Genomic DNA, 14,329 nt, shown 5'->3' with positions numbered 1-14,329 from the left:
TGGTGCCTGGGTGGCTGAGTGGTTAGCATCCAACTCTTGATTTCGGCTTGGGTCATGATCTCAGGGTCATGAGATCGAACCCCATGCCGGGCTCTGCACTAAGCATGGAGCCTGCTTCAGATTCTCTTCTGTCCATCCCTCTCCTCCCCCTCTCTAAAAATAAGAGAGAGCGAGCGAGCGCCAGCCTTGGAGGTATGCACAGAAAGAAGCCCTACATTTCTCAGAAGTGGTTCAGTGAGGAGGCCTTACTGCCTCCAGGCCTGACACTCTGCAGTCTGCAGCGTGCTCCTGGATTCTGGCCCCCCACGTGCATCCCTCCCCCCCCACCCGCCCCCAGCCTGCTGGCCTCCCTGCCACACCCTGCAGGGAAAGCCAGTGTGGGGTACTTCAGCTGGCTCTTCCTTCCCCAAGCCTCAGTCAGAGCGTCCTAAGTAAGGGTGGGGTGCGGGCCCCCTGTGGCCCACAGAGTGCTGGGCCCTCAGGACCAACCAGCTTGAAGTCAGGAGACCCAAGGTCTGGCACTAGCTCTTCCCCTTCTCTCCCTGCACACTTTCCCTGGACCGCCTGCTGCCCTCAGGACGTTTCCCTTATGTGAGCACTTTCTCTGTGTTTCTTCCCGTCCTCTGCCTGCTGTGTCCAGAGCCCTCCCTGGTCGCCACAGGAGCCCTCAGGCAGCTTGGCGTGGCCTCGTCCAGGTCCCTTCCTCCCCTGGGTCAGCCTCGGTAAGGGGAGGGATGTGGTCTGACTCAGCCTCAGTTGGACCGTGTGGTGGAAGCGTGACCCCAGGGCAGGCAGGCTCTGAGAACATTCAGGCTTCCAGGTCTTGGCCTGCAAGATTCTGATTTGGTAACTTCTATTTATAACATGTTCCGTGGGCCACTGGATCTAGTTCATCTCGTCCCAGATGTTATCGGAGGCCTTTGCAGCCCTGACAATTTGTGGTTTTCTTTCTTTTCTCATTTGGTAAGAATGGACGAGGTGGTGCTTCTCTGGCTCTTGTACAGAACACACACCCAAACCTTCTTTGAAAGAGTTTTGGAAGCATGATGCAATCAGAAAACCTCTCAGTGCTGACCTATCTCTTATCAGCTGTGGGCCATTGAGAATGTCCCTTAGTGGTTCAGAACGTCATTGTGCTGCTGGGACAAAAATACCAGGCTCCCCCCCACCCCATGAGGCTGGGGGTGGGGAGGGGCCCTGTGGGCGTGAGAGGGAAGGGTGCCGGCTGCTTTCCTTGAGCACCTCCTTTCCGTGAGCACCACGGGCGGGCGGGGAGTGGGGGGTGGTGGAGGGGCGGGGTGCGGGGAGCTGTCCCTCTGCGCAGACTCAAAACAGATGCCATCTGCTGTCCCGGGACTGAGAAAGTGACCCATATCCCACTCGTTTCTCCCTGGCTTCGACCGGTGACCCTTGCCCTTCCCATCCTGGCCCTTTCCTCATGCTCTTTACAAATAACACTCTAGTCCCCTTGTTGCCCGCTCCCTGTCTCTCCTCCGGGTTTTGCCAGCTTCTCAGAGCTGTGGGTAAAGTCGGTGGCACCTGGGGCAAACCTTCCCATGCGGGCTCCTCCTTCCCTCTCTGCGGGACACAGGGCTTAGGCTCCCTCCACCTGCTCCTCCCCGTGACTCTAGCCCCATTACCCTGCCCGCTCTGCCCTCCCTGGACAGGCCACACTTTTTCCAGGTGAGTAAAGTTTCATCTCGTCAGCCTTTAGTCACCGGCCATTCCCATAGCACCCAGGAAGCCACGGTGCTTCCTTGGGGCGTACCGGGTGGTGACTGTCAGTTCACCTGTCTTCTTCCCCTCTCATCTGCCCTGAGCCCTGAGGGCCACGGTCATGGCTTCATCACCGTTCTGTCCTCCTGGTGACGATATTTGAATAAAGAATGAAGCAACTGGACAGACACGTGGATTTGAGAGTTGCTGGGCTGAGATTTTTCTCAGGGAGCAGCCGACTTGCCTTTCCTTAAAAGTCTGTAGTCTGCAGCCAGACCCAGCGAGATGAACTTGACTGGGTGTACAGTCTGTTGAGACCGTGAAGTCTCCGAAATCAGTTGTTCGGATACGGACTAGCAGCGCTTTGACACCTGCCCACATGGCAAAGGGCTGCACACCTTGTCGATCACAGGCTTGGAGGAAGCCAGCGGCATCATGTGGATAACAGGAGCCCTGATGTGGTCCTGTTGGCGGTTGTCAGGGAACGTCCTGTGGACCCAGCACAGGTGTGAACCGGCACTTGGACCTGGTGTGAACGGGCGTGTGGGCCTGGTGTGGGGGAGTAGAGGGGGGTAATTTTCAGGGGCACTCCCTGGGGTATTCAGGCCCTTGCTTGCTGTTTCCCGTGGATGCAGGCATGGTGAACACACTATAGATAGGTTCCCTCTTCCCTCCTGGGCTCAGGCTGAGAATCCTGTCCACCATCCAGGGTTCATGTGCGGAGGATGGATCTGGTGAGGGTCACGACACTAGCCGCGTGTCCTCAGGACCAGAGACTCTGGGTGGCTGTTCCATTCCCCAGAACCGGCCAGCTGGGCCCCCGCGTGGTGCTTCCTGACTCCAGCTGTCCGCATTGAGGCCATGGGAGAGGGGTTCCGGGCCAGCCCCCCCAGCGCCACACGGGGCTGTCTCCTACCAGGGCAGGGAGTTTCTGAGCTTCCCGGGCCTTACTGTTGGCCTTTGTGACTCGCTTGCTCTTGCTCCAGCTGTGAGCCTTACCATGGTGAGGAAGCCCTGGTGGTTGCGAGTTCTGCTTTGTGGCAGAGAGGCGCTTTCCCCCTCAAAAAAACGGGAAATGGTGGGGCAGGGTAAGAGAGTGGGGAGGTAACCTCATTGTTCACCATCAGTTCGTTTCCTAACTGAAATTTCTGTCCCAAACAGGGGAGCCGTCTGGCCTGCTTGGAGGGCATTCGGCCTCCAGTGCCGCTGCTGGTTTGGCTGCTGGGCCGAGTCCCGGGCTGCAGAGAGGGGCGCGTGCAGGCCTGTCTCTCCTCCCACTGCCCCGCAGCTTGCTGGTCCTTTGGGTTTTGAGTGTTTTTAAGCTCGAGAAAGGTCTTTAAACATTGCATGGGCTGTGTCAGGCTGTGAGGACTAGCCGTGGCTTCCTGCTTTCCCGTGGAGCCAGGTGGCTGTTTAGGGCGTGAGTAGTCAAGATAGTGAGCCACAGGCAGCTGGGTTCCTCTGCCTGCTTTTGTTCTTAGATCATTTCATTATTAAATCATTTTGACAGCAGAATGAAAGGAAATGGAAAAAATACTACGCACAGTCATGTGTGAGCCCGTGAAGGCTTGGGCCACGTATGTGTCATGTTGCTACCATTCAGCTCATGGCTGTGTGCGTGGGCTCCGCGCCTCTCACGGTCCTCGGTGTCCTGTGTCGTGGTGTCATTTCCGTGACCGCACAGGCCAGGTGCACAAGTGGATCAGACTTACCTCGAAGTTCCAGTTCTCCCTGTTAGGAGAAGCACAGCTGTGAACACCTCTCCGTGCATCGTTCTGTTTCTCCTTGTGCTTGTGTGGGTTTGCAGTTCCTGCCCCGGGAATGGTCATATCAGACTCCTGATGGTTTGGTCATGTCTCTCTGAAATGGCACCAGGAGGAGATGTGAGGGGGTGTGATGCTGACGCTGACGGGCCGTTAGACACCAGTGAGATGCCCTGTGTGTTTGAGGTGGGCGTGGGAGTGTGGCTGGAGCAGAGGGCTGGCTTCGATTTTTAAAAAATTTTATTTGATTTGAAAGAGAATGTGAGCATGAGCGAGGAGGAACAGAGGGAGAGGGAGAAACAGAGTCCCCGCTGAGCAGGGAGCCCGATGCGAGACACGGGGCTCCCAGGACCTTGGGATCATGATCTGAGCCAAAGGCAGACGCTTGACCGACTGAGCCACCCTGGTGCCCCTAGATTTTTATGATTGCTAGTTAAGTAATGATTACTTCAATTAATTGGATAAGCAATTGCCTGGCCTACTATTACGGAGGCTGTTATTATAAGAAATACAGCAGAGCAGGGATGAACAACAGTGGGGGCTGGCCCTCCCCAGGGCTCCCCTTCTACTGGGAAGTCTTCTGAGTTGACGGCACTACCACGTCCCTGAGAAGCGGGCACGGTTGAGATTTTTGCCCTCAGTCTACAGGAGAGAAACAGGTACAGGTGCTTGCCGGGGAATGGTGGGGGGCACGGAATAGATAACTCAGTGGGGAACATGCAGATGATGTGGTAGAAAGAACTGTGTGTGTGGCTGCAGGGAACTGGACGGGCTTCTGTCTGCTGGGTCCTCAAACCAGTGGGAAGGCTAGGGCTCTGACATGCACAGACCTGAGTTAGGTGTCCCCGAGCCTCAGTCCTTGCGTCCAGGAGGCAGGCCTCATGATGCCTGATGGATGCTGTCATTGGGAGGAGAGCCTTGTCTTGTCAGGGGAAGAAGTAGTAGAAGTGTGTCTTGCCTCCCCTGGGTTACCCCTTCTCTCCTTTGCTGGTAATGTAGCTGCTGTTGGCTGCCAGGTGCTGGGGGACCGATGGACAGGCCTCTCAGAGCCTCCAGTCGAGGAGGACAGACAGATGACAACAGAATCTCATGTGGGCGTGTCCAGGTGAAATTGAACGCCTGGGACAGTTCTTGATGGAGGGGCTGCCCGGGAAGAAAGCCCTTCTGCGGAACATGGGGGTGACCTTCAGGCCAGAGGGCCGGCCGCCTCCGTGTGGGGTAGTGGTGTGTGCAGAATGAAAGCTTCAGTGGGGAAGCCTTGCACACACGGTCCCCATGCTTCCAAGCTGGGGCCCTTGTCCCTTCCCCTCCCAGGGAATCGACAGGTCACTCTTAATTTGAATTTGTTTTAAAAATTGCATGTTTGTCATCTACAGAAACTTAGCAAAGATAAAGAAGCACTGTTGGAAAAGGATGATGCCTTCTGTTCCCAGGCCGCTACCTTGTACAGTGTGAGGCAAGGGAGCATTTTCTCTGCGGGCCGGACTGACCGTAGTCTGTCCTTTGCTTCCCAGCCTGGATCTGGGCCCTGGGTCCTGGGCCCTGGGTCCCTGTTAGGTCTGTTTTGGTTCCTGGAACTCAACTGGCTGTCCACTTTGTTTGTTTGTTTGTTTGTGGGGGTTCAAGGCAGAGCAGGGGGTCGGGAGCTGAAAACAAACCAGCTTGTTCCCCAGGGTTGTGTGGCAAGGGGCAGGGTTCAGGTCAGGCCCCCAGGATGCCAGCAGGCTGTCTCCCATCCTGGGTGTCACACAGGGCCCTGCACCTGAAGGTTGGACCCAGGTTCCCTACCCTCAGTGTCCCCACGGAAGTAGCACTACCTGCTCCCCAGGGGAGGGAACAGAGAGGTCCTGTGGTTTGCCCTGGGCGCCAGCTCTGGTAAGCTGCAGTCTGCGCCAGGTCTGTGCCGGCTGGGCCTGCTCCTGGCTGTGCTCGGCCCATAGCATCCTCTACAGGGAGGGTCCTGTGGAGCTTGGAGCCTTGCTGGCAGCCCAGAAGAACCGGTCCAGGCCAGCTGTGTGTGAGGGAAAGGGGGGGCACTGTTCCCTGCCCTGAGCTCCGCATGACCTTTCAAGGGCTTTTCCTGCTGGAGATTGGGGGTGGGGGCATGACCACAAGGGCCCTCCCCAGCCTCTGTACTTCCCGGGGCTGCTTGTTCCATCTGCTGCCCTCCCCTTCCCCACTACTCCTGAAGGTGCAGGACAGGTGGGACTCCTTTGGAGAGCCTCCCCAGATAACCTCCCGAGCCGCCCAAAGAACACCCCCACCCCCCACCCTTATGCCACCGCCATGCTGCTGAGCCCTTCCCTTTCCTCCTCCGGGATGCTACCCCTTTGAGGATCTGAAGCTCTGTGGATTCGTACTCCAGGAAAATGAGCCTTTCACACCTGGCCTGTGTGTGTGTGTGTGTGTGTGTGTGTGTGTGTGTGACTGTTGACCTCTGGGAGCCTATCCATGGACCCAGGCTAAAAGTGCCCCCCACCCCAGGTGTGTGAACACTAGATGCCCTCTCCTTCTGTTCTTTTTCCCGCTCAGGACCTGATACAGGGTCCCTAGCACAGGAGCCAATCAATATTGGTTAACCAGTAATTTGCTGGCGGACTTGTCTGCCGCCTGCTTTGAACACAGCCCAGGTCCTAGCTGTGCTTGTGGCAAGAATAGCACAGACTTGGCTTAGGGCCAGCCCCTGCAACTCCTCTGCCCCATGAAGGGCATCACCCACCATCCTGGGGCCAGGCCGGGTAATGGGGCCTTGGTGGTGGGGCTGGCCCCACTTCGGAGGAGCGGGCCCTCTTCTCTGCTGCTGGGGACACCTGGCTGGACCCTGGCCTGTGTCTGCCCCAGCCTCTGCCAGAGCCTGGTCCGCCCAATAGCTGTTGCGCCCTTGCTCTCTGTCACCTTTGTGGCCACAGGCACCTTCTTCTTCCTGTGAGTCCCTGTAAGAACCTGGGGGTAGTTGTCGGACTCCTCCCTGTCCCCCAGAGCCCTCAGGCACCCCCTCGTTCTGCCCCAGCCTCTGCCAGAGCCTGGTCCGCCCAATAGCTGTTGCACCCTTGCTCTCTGTCACCTTTGTGGCCACAGGCACCTTCTTCTTCCTGTGAGTCCCTGTAAGAACCTGGGGGTAGTTGTCGGACTCCTCCCTGTCCCCCAGAGCCCTCAGGCACCCCCTCGTTCTGTCGCAGCACCACCGGCCTGGTTCCAGCCCTTATCTGCAGGCCTTATCTCCAGCATGGGCCCACAGGAGAGCAGTAACTCTCTGCTCTCAGATGTCGGTCCCCACCCTCCCTGCTGGACTCTCCGAATCGGGTTCTGGGCGCCGTGCTGACTGCAGAGTCAGAAGATCTGTCCCCCAGCACAGAGGGTCAGACCCGTTGTCTGACGTCTCCGTGAAGCAAATGTTGCTGCCCAGCTTGTCTGCTCTCAGGACTCATGAAAGTGAAAGCTTCTCCTGACCTGTCAGATGCAGGCAGTCTGGGCCTGCAGCCCTGCGGTTTCTCCACAGCTCTGCCCTTCCTGCCCTGGCCCCACTCTCCCTGCCCTTCAGGGGCTGCGGCCTTGTCCACTTGGGCTGCAGGCTCTTCTTCCCCCCTGGCCAGTCCACCCTTGTGGCAGTGTGGAGATACAAGTGTGACAGTGTCTGTTTTCATAGAAGAGGAAACCAAGGCCAGACAGGTTAAGTAACTTGCCCAGGGTCACACGGCAGGGCGAAATGGAGCTGGGCTTTGTCAGGCAGGGTCCGGCCCAGAGCCTGTGAGCTCCACCACTGCACCAGCTATGTAGGTGGGGTCCGACTTGTGGGTACAGGCAGGTAAGGCAGGGACCTGCCCTTGAGGGACTCCCCACCTGCTGAGCAGAGCGGACATATAGGCCAGGTAGTCCCTGCGGCAAACCAAGTTCTGGGGACCCCGAGTCAGGGGGCCCTGCAGGGATTCTTGCTTGCCCAAGAGACTCAGAGCCTCCCTCCCACCCTTTCTCCTGTCTCAGGGCAGTGGAGGACTGGCCAGTGGCATTCAGCCCTGGGCTTATCACCGCATCTTCAGGGTGAGTCAGACTCTGGGTGCCTGCCCTGCCCCTGAGTGCCCTCGGAGCACAGCACCTGTCGTCACCGCACCCGACAGGAAGTCCCTCCACCCAACGGAGGGCTGCTCTGGCTCTGAGAACGGGCGCAGGGTGAGATTGTGCAACCTGCCAGGTTGGCCCTCAGCGGCATCAGTCCCTTCCTGTCCCCCTCGCCCCCTTCCTGTGCCTATCTCGCCCTGACTTTTCCCCACCCTGGGCCCAAATCAACCGGAAAGGCCCTAGCTGGGGCTGGTTTCCCCTCTTAAGGGACTAGGTTTGGGGCCTTACTCTTGCTTAGACTGTTGAGCAGAAGGGCCTTACCATGAACAGCTCCCCAGGCATCCCCAGAGCTAATGAGGCCTGTTGGCCTGGCCATCGGAAAGGGTTTCTGTACCTGCGCGTACTCTCAGGTCTCCAGCTTCTTCAGTTACGGGCTCGTGATAGGGGGACCTAGATCACAGATTGGAGTGTCTCTCTATGAACCCTTTCCTGCTTCCTTCTTTCTCTTCTGGAAGGAAGAACCCTAGGCAGCACCTCCTCTTGGGATGAGGGAGGGGCTCGTTCCTTGTCCCCTCAGCTCGAGAGCTCCTCCTTCAGCGCTGCTGCTGCTGGCAGTTCCCAGCCCTCATTTACTCTGAACGAGCAGCTGCTGGGACAGGTGCAGCCCAGGAGTGGACCGTCTCACCTGGCTTCTGGTCTCCCCATCGTCTCCCACGACTCCCCTTCCAGGCTGCCACAGAGCCCTTTGAGAGTGTTGGCCTTGGCCCAGCTAAGTCCACCCACAGCCCTGGAGGAAGGCCTTGTCAGCCCCCTCCAGCCTTGACCTCCCCCAGTCCTGGCTGAGCCAGCCATGTAGGATGGCCCCGCAGGTCTGGACAGTGCCCTTACTCTGCCCTCATGGCTTTCCCAGGCAGTTACCATTCTTCAGCTGCTTGGTAACCTCCCATTGGACATGCAGAGCTGAGTTTTAGGGTTACCTCCTTCTCTGACAATACCTATCCCTTGCCAGTTCCCTAGGTATACAAACATGGAATAAAGTCTTCCTTACCATGCAGAGTTATGGTTTTTGAGTAGAATTGAGACCCTTGAGAATAGCATTCTTGTTTCCTTTATTTTTGTGCCCAGGGCGCTGACCCAGCACACAAAGGGGAGCAGTTAAAAGGGAAGAGGGACTCCAGTATTTGCCTGGATGGGGATGACAGAAGGAGGAGAGACAGCAACTTCCCTTCTCCCCCCACTTTTCTGCATTTCTGGTGGTTGACTGAGTTTCTGTTGGGGTTCAGGCAGCAAATGTGGATTGAGGTGCTCCTCCCATTCCCTGCAGCGGTACTCAGTTCATGAGGGCTTCTTCTGGGAAGGGACCGGGAAGCAAACACATTGTTAAAACACCAAGACTAGAAGGTCCCAGAATTGATGAACCTCCAGCTGTTATTTTTTTAAGTAAGCTCTGCACCCAATGTGGGACTTGAACTCATTACCCTGAGATTAGGAGTTGCGTGCTCTGCTGACTGAGCCAGCCAGGTGCTCCTCCAGCTGGTCTAAGAGAGAAAGAAAAAAGGCAGAGAGGTTGTTAGCATCAATGGATATCATTACAGATCCTACAGACATTGAAGAGAATAAATAAGAGAGTATTGTAAGCCGTTTTATGCCAATCCATTCAGTAACTTAGGTGAAATGGACACTCCTTGAAACATGCAAATTAATGAGACTGACACGGGAAGAAATAGAAAATCTATAGAGCCCCATACCTAAACTCTCACAAAGAAAACTTTGGGCCAAGATGGCTTCACTGAAGTCTTATCAGAGATTTAAGGAAGAAGTAATACCGATCTTGCACAACCCTTATTTTATTTGCAGAAATATGGTTTCTGGCAGAAGGATTTCAAACAGTATGAAACAGCTCCGTTGGTCTCTGTTTGGGGCTGGTCTGTTCTGAGGCCCCTTAAGTCTTGCATCAGAGACCCCTTCCCCCTGCAGGCTGTGGGACGCATTTCCAGGAACAGGCAAGAGGACCCTAGTCCAGGATGTGGCTTTCCTGCCCTCTGCCACCACTGTTTCCAAGAGTTTGGCTCTTCTGGAGTTGGTAGAAAGAGTAGTTAAATTAGCAGACAGTTGATGATGGTTGTCTAGTTCAGCCCAGCAGGAGCTCCAGGAGATGCCCCCATAATTGAGGAAGATATGAAGGACTTGAGGGAGGCCTGGATAGGAATAGGAATGACTACCTGACCGGGCCCAGAGGAGTGACTTGCATATTGTCGGGGAACCTCAGGAGGCTGCCTGGAGGAGGTGGCTTTTGAGCTGGCCTCCAGAATTGGTAGAGGGTAGGTTCTCTTAGGGATTATGAGAGTGGGCATGTCAGGATTTGAGAAACAGTGGCTGTAGGGACAGGGTAGTCTGGACAGGGGCAAGTGTGAGTGGGCTCTAGGGCTAGTGTTGGGGCCTTATGAGGCTGCTCCTGGAGGAGAATGGCTGTTGTCCTGAGAGCCTGGGGAGCCAACGAGAACTTGGAGCAGAGGATTGGTGTGATACGACCCGCATCTGGGACACAAATGGGAAGGTGGAGACAGACTTCGGGGAGGTGGAAGAGGAAAAGCAGGGAAGTGCCCCAGGAAGCTGTGTTCTCCGGCGGGGCGGCGTAGTGGGGCAGCAAACTGGCAGCCTGGCATGGTTGGGAGGCAAGGGGAGAGACAGCTGTGGGCTGGGTTGCACGGGTGCCTCTGGCGGCAGCTTGGGAGAAGGCAAGGACCAGAGAACAGACTGGGAAGGAGGGAGAAAGGTGGGAGATTTGGGGAAGGGTGTGTGTGGGGGAGGGGTTAAGCAGTGAGTCAGATTTAATTGTCTTGGGGTGGATGGGGTGTCTCCGGATTTGGGGGGGATGCTGTGCCCCTCAGGCCCCGCCTGCCCTCAGAGGGTGTGCGCCACGGCCTGAACCTGGACTTGGGCTGGCTGCAGCCAGTCAGAGTCAGGGCTGAACCAGAGCTGAACCTGACCGGCTGGGGAGCAGGGGAGAGGTGGCTGGGGTCAGATATTTTTAGAAACTGAGTGCCGCTCTTCCACTATCTCTCATTTGTCTCGGTGGTGAGAACACAGGGCCAGGGTCAGAAAGACTTTGATCCAGACCTGCAGCCGCCAGGGACAGGCTCTGTGTCCTCAGGCGAATCTTTTCCCTTTCCCTGATGGCCATGCACCAGGCTCCCCGTGCTTGAACTGAAGACTTGGGAGACAGCCCTGGGGGCCCTTTGAGTCTCTCAGCGCTGGGGTGAGCCGTGAGGGTGGTCTCCACCTCCTGCCACTATCCCAGGTAGTAAATGCCCTGCCTGGGGACTGAGGCCAGGATCACCCAGAAGCTGTTTCCCTGCTCACGAACGCTCTCTGTGGAGTTGCTGTGGAGCGTGAAGACGGGAGTGCGCCTCGAGCTCGCATTTCTGCGGCCTTTTGCAGGTTACCCTGCTCCTGCCCCACACGCGTCTCTGTTTTTTTTCCAGCAGCCCAGGCCAGGGTCGTCCTTAACCTCACGCTGCGGGCAGTTAATGGTGCAGCCCACCCACTGGACAGCTGGGCATTTTTTAAAAATGTCACAGAGACGGGTGCATGTTTTCTCATTCATTAATGAATAACCAGCCTGCGCCACGGCACTCGAGTATCTCTGGGACCCCAGGACTGTGGTGGCCGCGGTGGCTGCCGAGAAGGGGGCACAGTGTTTGCCGAGGACTGGTTCCCGGAGGCCGGTCCTGTCATCCCCACCCTCCTCTGCCAGCTGGTCCAGGTTAACAGAGCCCCATGGAAAGACGCCTTCCATTGGGTTTGCCCACCAGCCCACATGGGGGAAAGCTGAGCCTTTTTTCTCTGCCCTTCTGTCTCTGTCCTTACTCACCAGGGGGAGGCAGGCGGTTGGGGAATCTGCTCATGGGCAGTTGGAAAGGAACTTTTTTTTTTTGACTGTTCAGGCTTACGGCTTGCTTAATCTGCTGGCATTTCATAATGGAGAGGGGTGCATGCACCCGTTGGAAGGTCCCGCCCAGGCCCCCTCAGCACTGGAGGCCACACAGAGAACCCTAGCTTGTTTCTCATTGAAGAATTTGTATTCTGGGGGCACCTGGGTGGCTCAGTCAGTTAAGCGTCTGCTTTTTTACTCAGGTCATGATCCCAGGGTCCTGGGATCGAGCCCCACATCAGGCTCCCTGCTCAGTGGGAAGCCTGCTTCTCCCTCTCTCTCTGCCCGCCTCTCTTCCTACTTGTGCGCGCTCGCTTTCCCTCTGTCAAATAAATAAATAAAATCTTAAAAAATGAAAATTTGTACTCTGTCCTCCCTTCCCTCTTCGGCCATCGCCATCCGAGAGCCTCTCTGTCTGGGGCTTGCTTGTCCAGCGAGGTGGCCAGGCTCTTAGGAAAGGTCTTTCTGCCAACAGCTCCCCCAGCCTTTCCTCTGGCTCCTAGTGCCTTACTTAGGACACTGGCCAGAGCCCTCTGTGACCAGCCCCACCTGCCTCGCCAGCCTGACCAGCATTCACCTTCACCAAGGCCTGCGTCTCCGGCCACCTGGGTGTTCTGCACAGCACACCCTCCTGTGCTACGGCTGCGCCCCTGTCCAGGAAGCCTGTTCTACTCCAGTCACCCCCACATTCTATCCATCCTTCCCCACCCCACCCTGCAGAACCACGTCGACCTCTCATGTGGTCACTTGTTCCTGCTGCTTCGTCCCTGAGACTAGGCTGCTCGAGGTTGAAAGAGCAAGGGCTTATCTTTTTTTTATATATATATATATATATATTTTTTTTTTTTTTTAAAGATTTTATTTATTTGACAGAGAGAGATCACAAGTAGGCAGAGAGGCAGGCAGAGAGAGAAGAGGAAGCAGGCTCTCCGCTGAGCAGAGAGCCTGATGCGGGACTCGATCCCAGGACCCTGAGATCATGACCTGAGCCAACGGCAGCGGCTTAAACCACTGAGCCACCCAGGCGCCCCAAGGGCTTATCTTGATCCATGCACATCATAAAAGCATTTCTCTGGGCCAAAAGCCTCCAGGCTGGTTTCCGGGCTCTCCTTCCCTGTAAGCGTGAGGCCTAGGAACGGTGGGGTCTGGTTGTTCTCAGGTCTCCATGGCGATCACTGTTGGGAAGGGATTCATGGAGCAGATGCCGCTGTCAGGGAGGCAGCTGTCCGTGGCACGAGCAAAGTTCAAGGAGAGTTAGCACAGCACACGTAGATGTTTCACTTAAAATTTATATGTCTGTTCTAGCTCTTTCCTTTTCTAAATTTTTATTTAAGTTCCATTTAGGTAACATATATTGTATTATTAGTTGCAGGGGTAGAATTTAGTGATTCGTCAGTTCCCTAAAACACCCAGTGCACATTACATCCGATGCCATCTTTAATGCCCCTCACCCAGACACCCCGTCCCCCACCCAACCTCCCCTCCAGCAGCCTTCAGTTCGTTTCCTAGAGCTAAGTGTCTCATGGTGGGGCGCCTGGGTGGTTCAGTTGGTTAAGCAACTGCCTTCAGCTCAGGTCATGATCCTGGGGTCCTGGGATCGAGCCCCACATCAGGCTCCCTCCTCCTTCGGGGAGCCTGCTTCTCCCTGTCCCTCTGCCAGCTGCTCCCCTTGCTTGTGCTCTCTCTCTGTCAAATAAATAAATATTGTTTTTTGGGGGGGGCGCCTGGGTGGCTCAGTGGTTTGAGGCCTCTGCCTTTGGCTCGGGTCATGATCCCAGGGTCCTGGGATCGAGCCCCGCGTTGGACTCTCTGCTCAGCGGGGAACCTGCTTACTCCTCTCTCCCTGCCTGCCTCTCTGCCTATTTGTGATCTCTGCCTGTCAAATAAAAAATAAATACAATATTTTAAAAAATATATATTCTTTTTTTTAAAGTTTCTTATGGTGTGTCTCCCTCTCTGATTTTATTTTATTTCTTCTTTCCTGTCTACTATGTTCATCTATTTTGTTTCTTAAATTCCACATAGGAGTGAAATCATGGTATTTGTCTTTTTCTATTGGGCCTATTTTTCTTAGCATAATACTCTCTAGTTCCATCTAGTTCCATTTAGCAAATGGTAAAAATTTGTTTTAGTTCCTTTCTCTCCCCCCTTTTTTTGGTAACCTCTGCACCCAACATGAAGTCTATACCCCAAGATCAGGAGTCGTGTGCTCCTCCAGCTGAGCCTCCCCGGCACCCCTCTAGCTCTTGCTTACATCAAAGCGGCCTCCTTATGGCAGTGCCTTACTGATGTCTCAGAACACTGTTCCAGAGGGATAGGCAAAGGCACGCTGCTGCCAGTAATGAAGTGCACGGTGACACCCCCCCCCCCAACTGGAGGGCCAGTCCTGGCAGGCACGGGGACCCCAGAGTGCCCCAGCACGTGCACTGAGAACACGGTCATGCATTCGAGCACAGACATGGGTGCACACCCTGGATGTCCGTTTGTGCCCAGGGCCAGTCTGATCTTACGGAGTCGGGGAAAGCCCGGGGAGTCACTTGCTTCTGTAGCTGGAGCTGCATGGTGCTGTCCTCTGTTGTGGCCCCTGGTGTTCCCAGAGAATGAGTACGCTATGTCAGGTTTGAGACTTATCAAGAGACGGGGCGGGGCGGGGGGGGTGGGGCAAGAGGAAGGCAAAAAAAAAAAGCCAAAACAACAACAAAAAAAGAAGACATTTTCCCCATAAAAACTTGAAACTAGTTCTCCTTCCCTCCATCCCCTGAATACATGGCAGGAGTCTTATTCTAAGCCTGGTTCTAGTTGGAGTTAGTTACCCCTTAAGGTAAGGAAATAGTTGTTCCTGGAGGAACACCAGTCTGCT

At 55.6% G+C, this 14,329-nt stretch overlaps 1 protein-coding gene across 2 annotated transcripts in view; it reads left to right on the top strand.

Moving 5' to 3' along the window:
• Positions 1 to 14,329, top strand: part of CCDC12 (coiled-coil domain containing 12) — a 54,511-nt gene that overhangs the window by 19,591 nt on the left and 20,591 nt on the right. The gene's annotated exons all lie outside the window — the stretch shown is intronic.

The sequence above is a fragment of the Mustela lutreola genome, chromosome 2, assembly GCF_030435805.1.
Source record: "Mustela lutreola isolate mMusLut2 chromosome 2, mMusLut2.pri, whole genome shotgun sequence".
NCBI classification, from domain to species: Eukaryota; Metazoa; Chordata; class Mammalia; order Carnivora; family Mustelidae; genus Mustela; species Mustela lutreola.
Note: the sequence above shows the minus strand (reverse complement) of the source record. Positions and strands in the feature narration are given on the sequence as shown.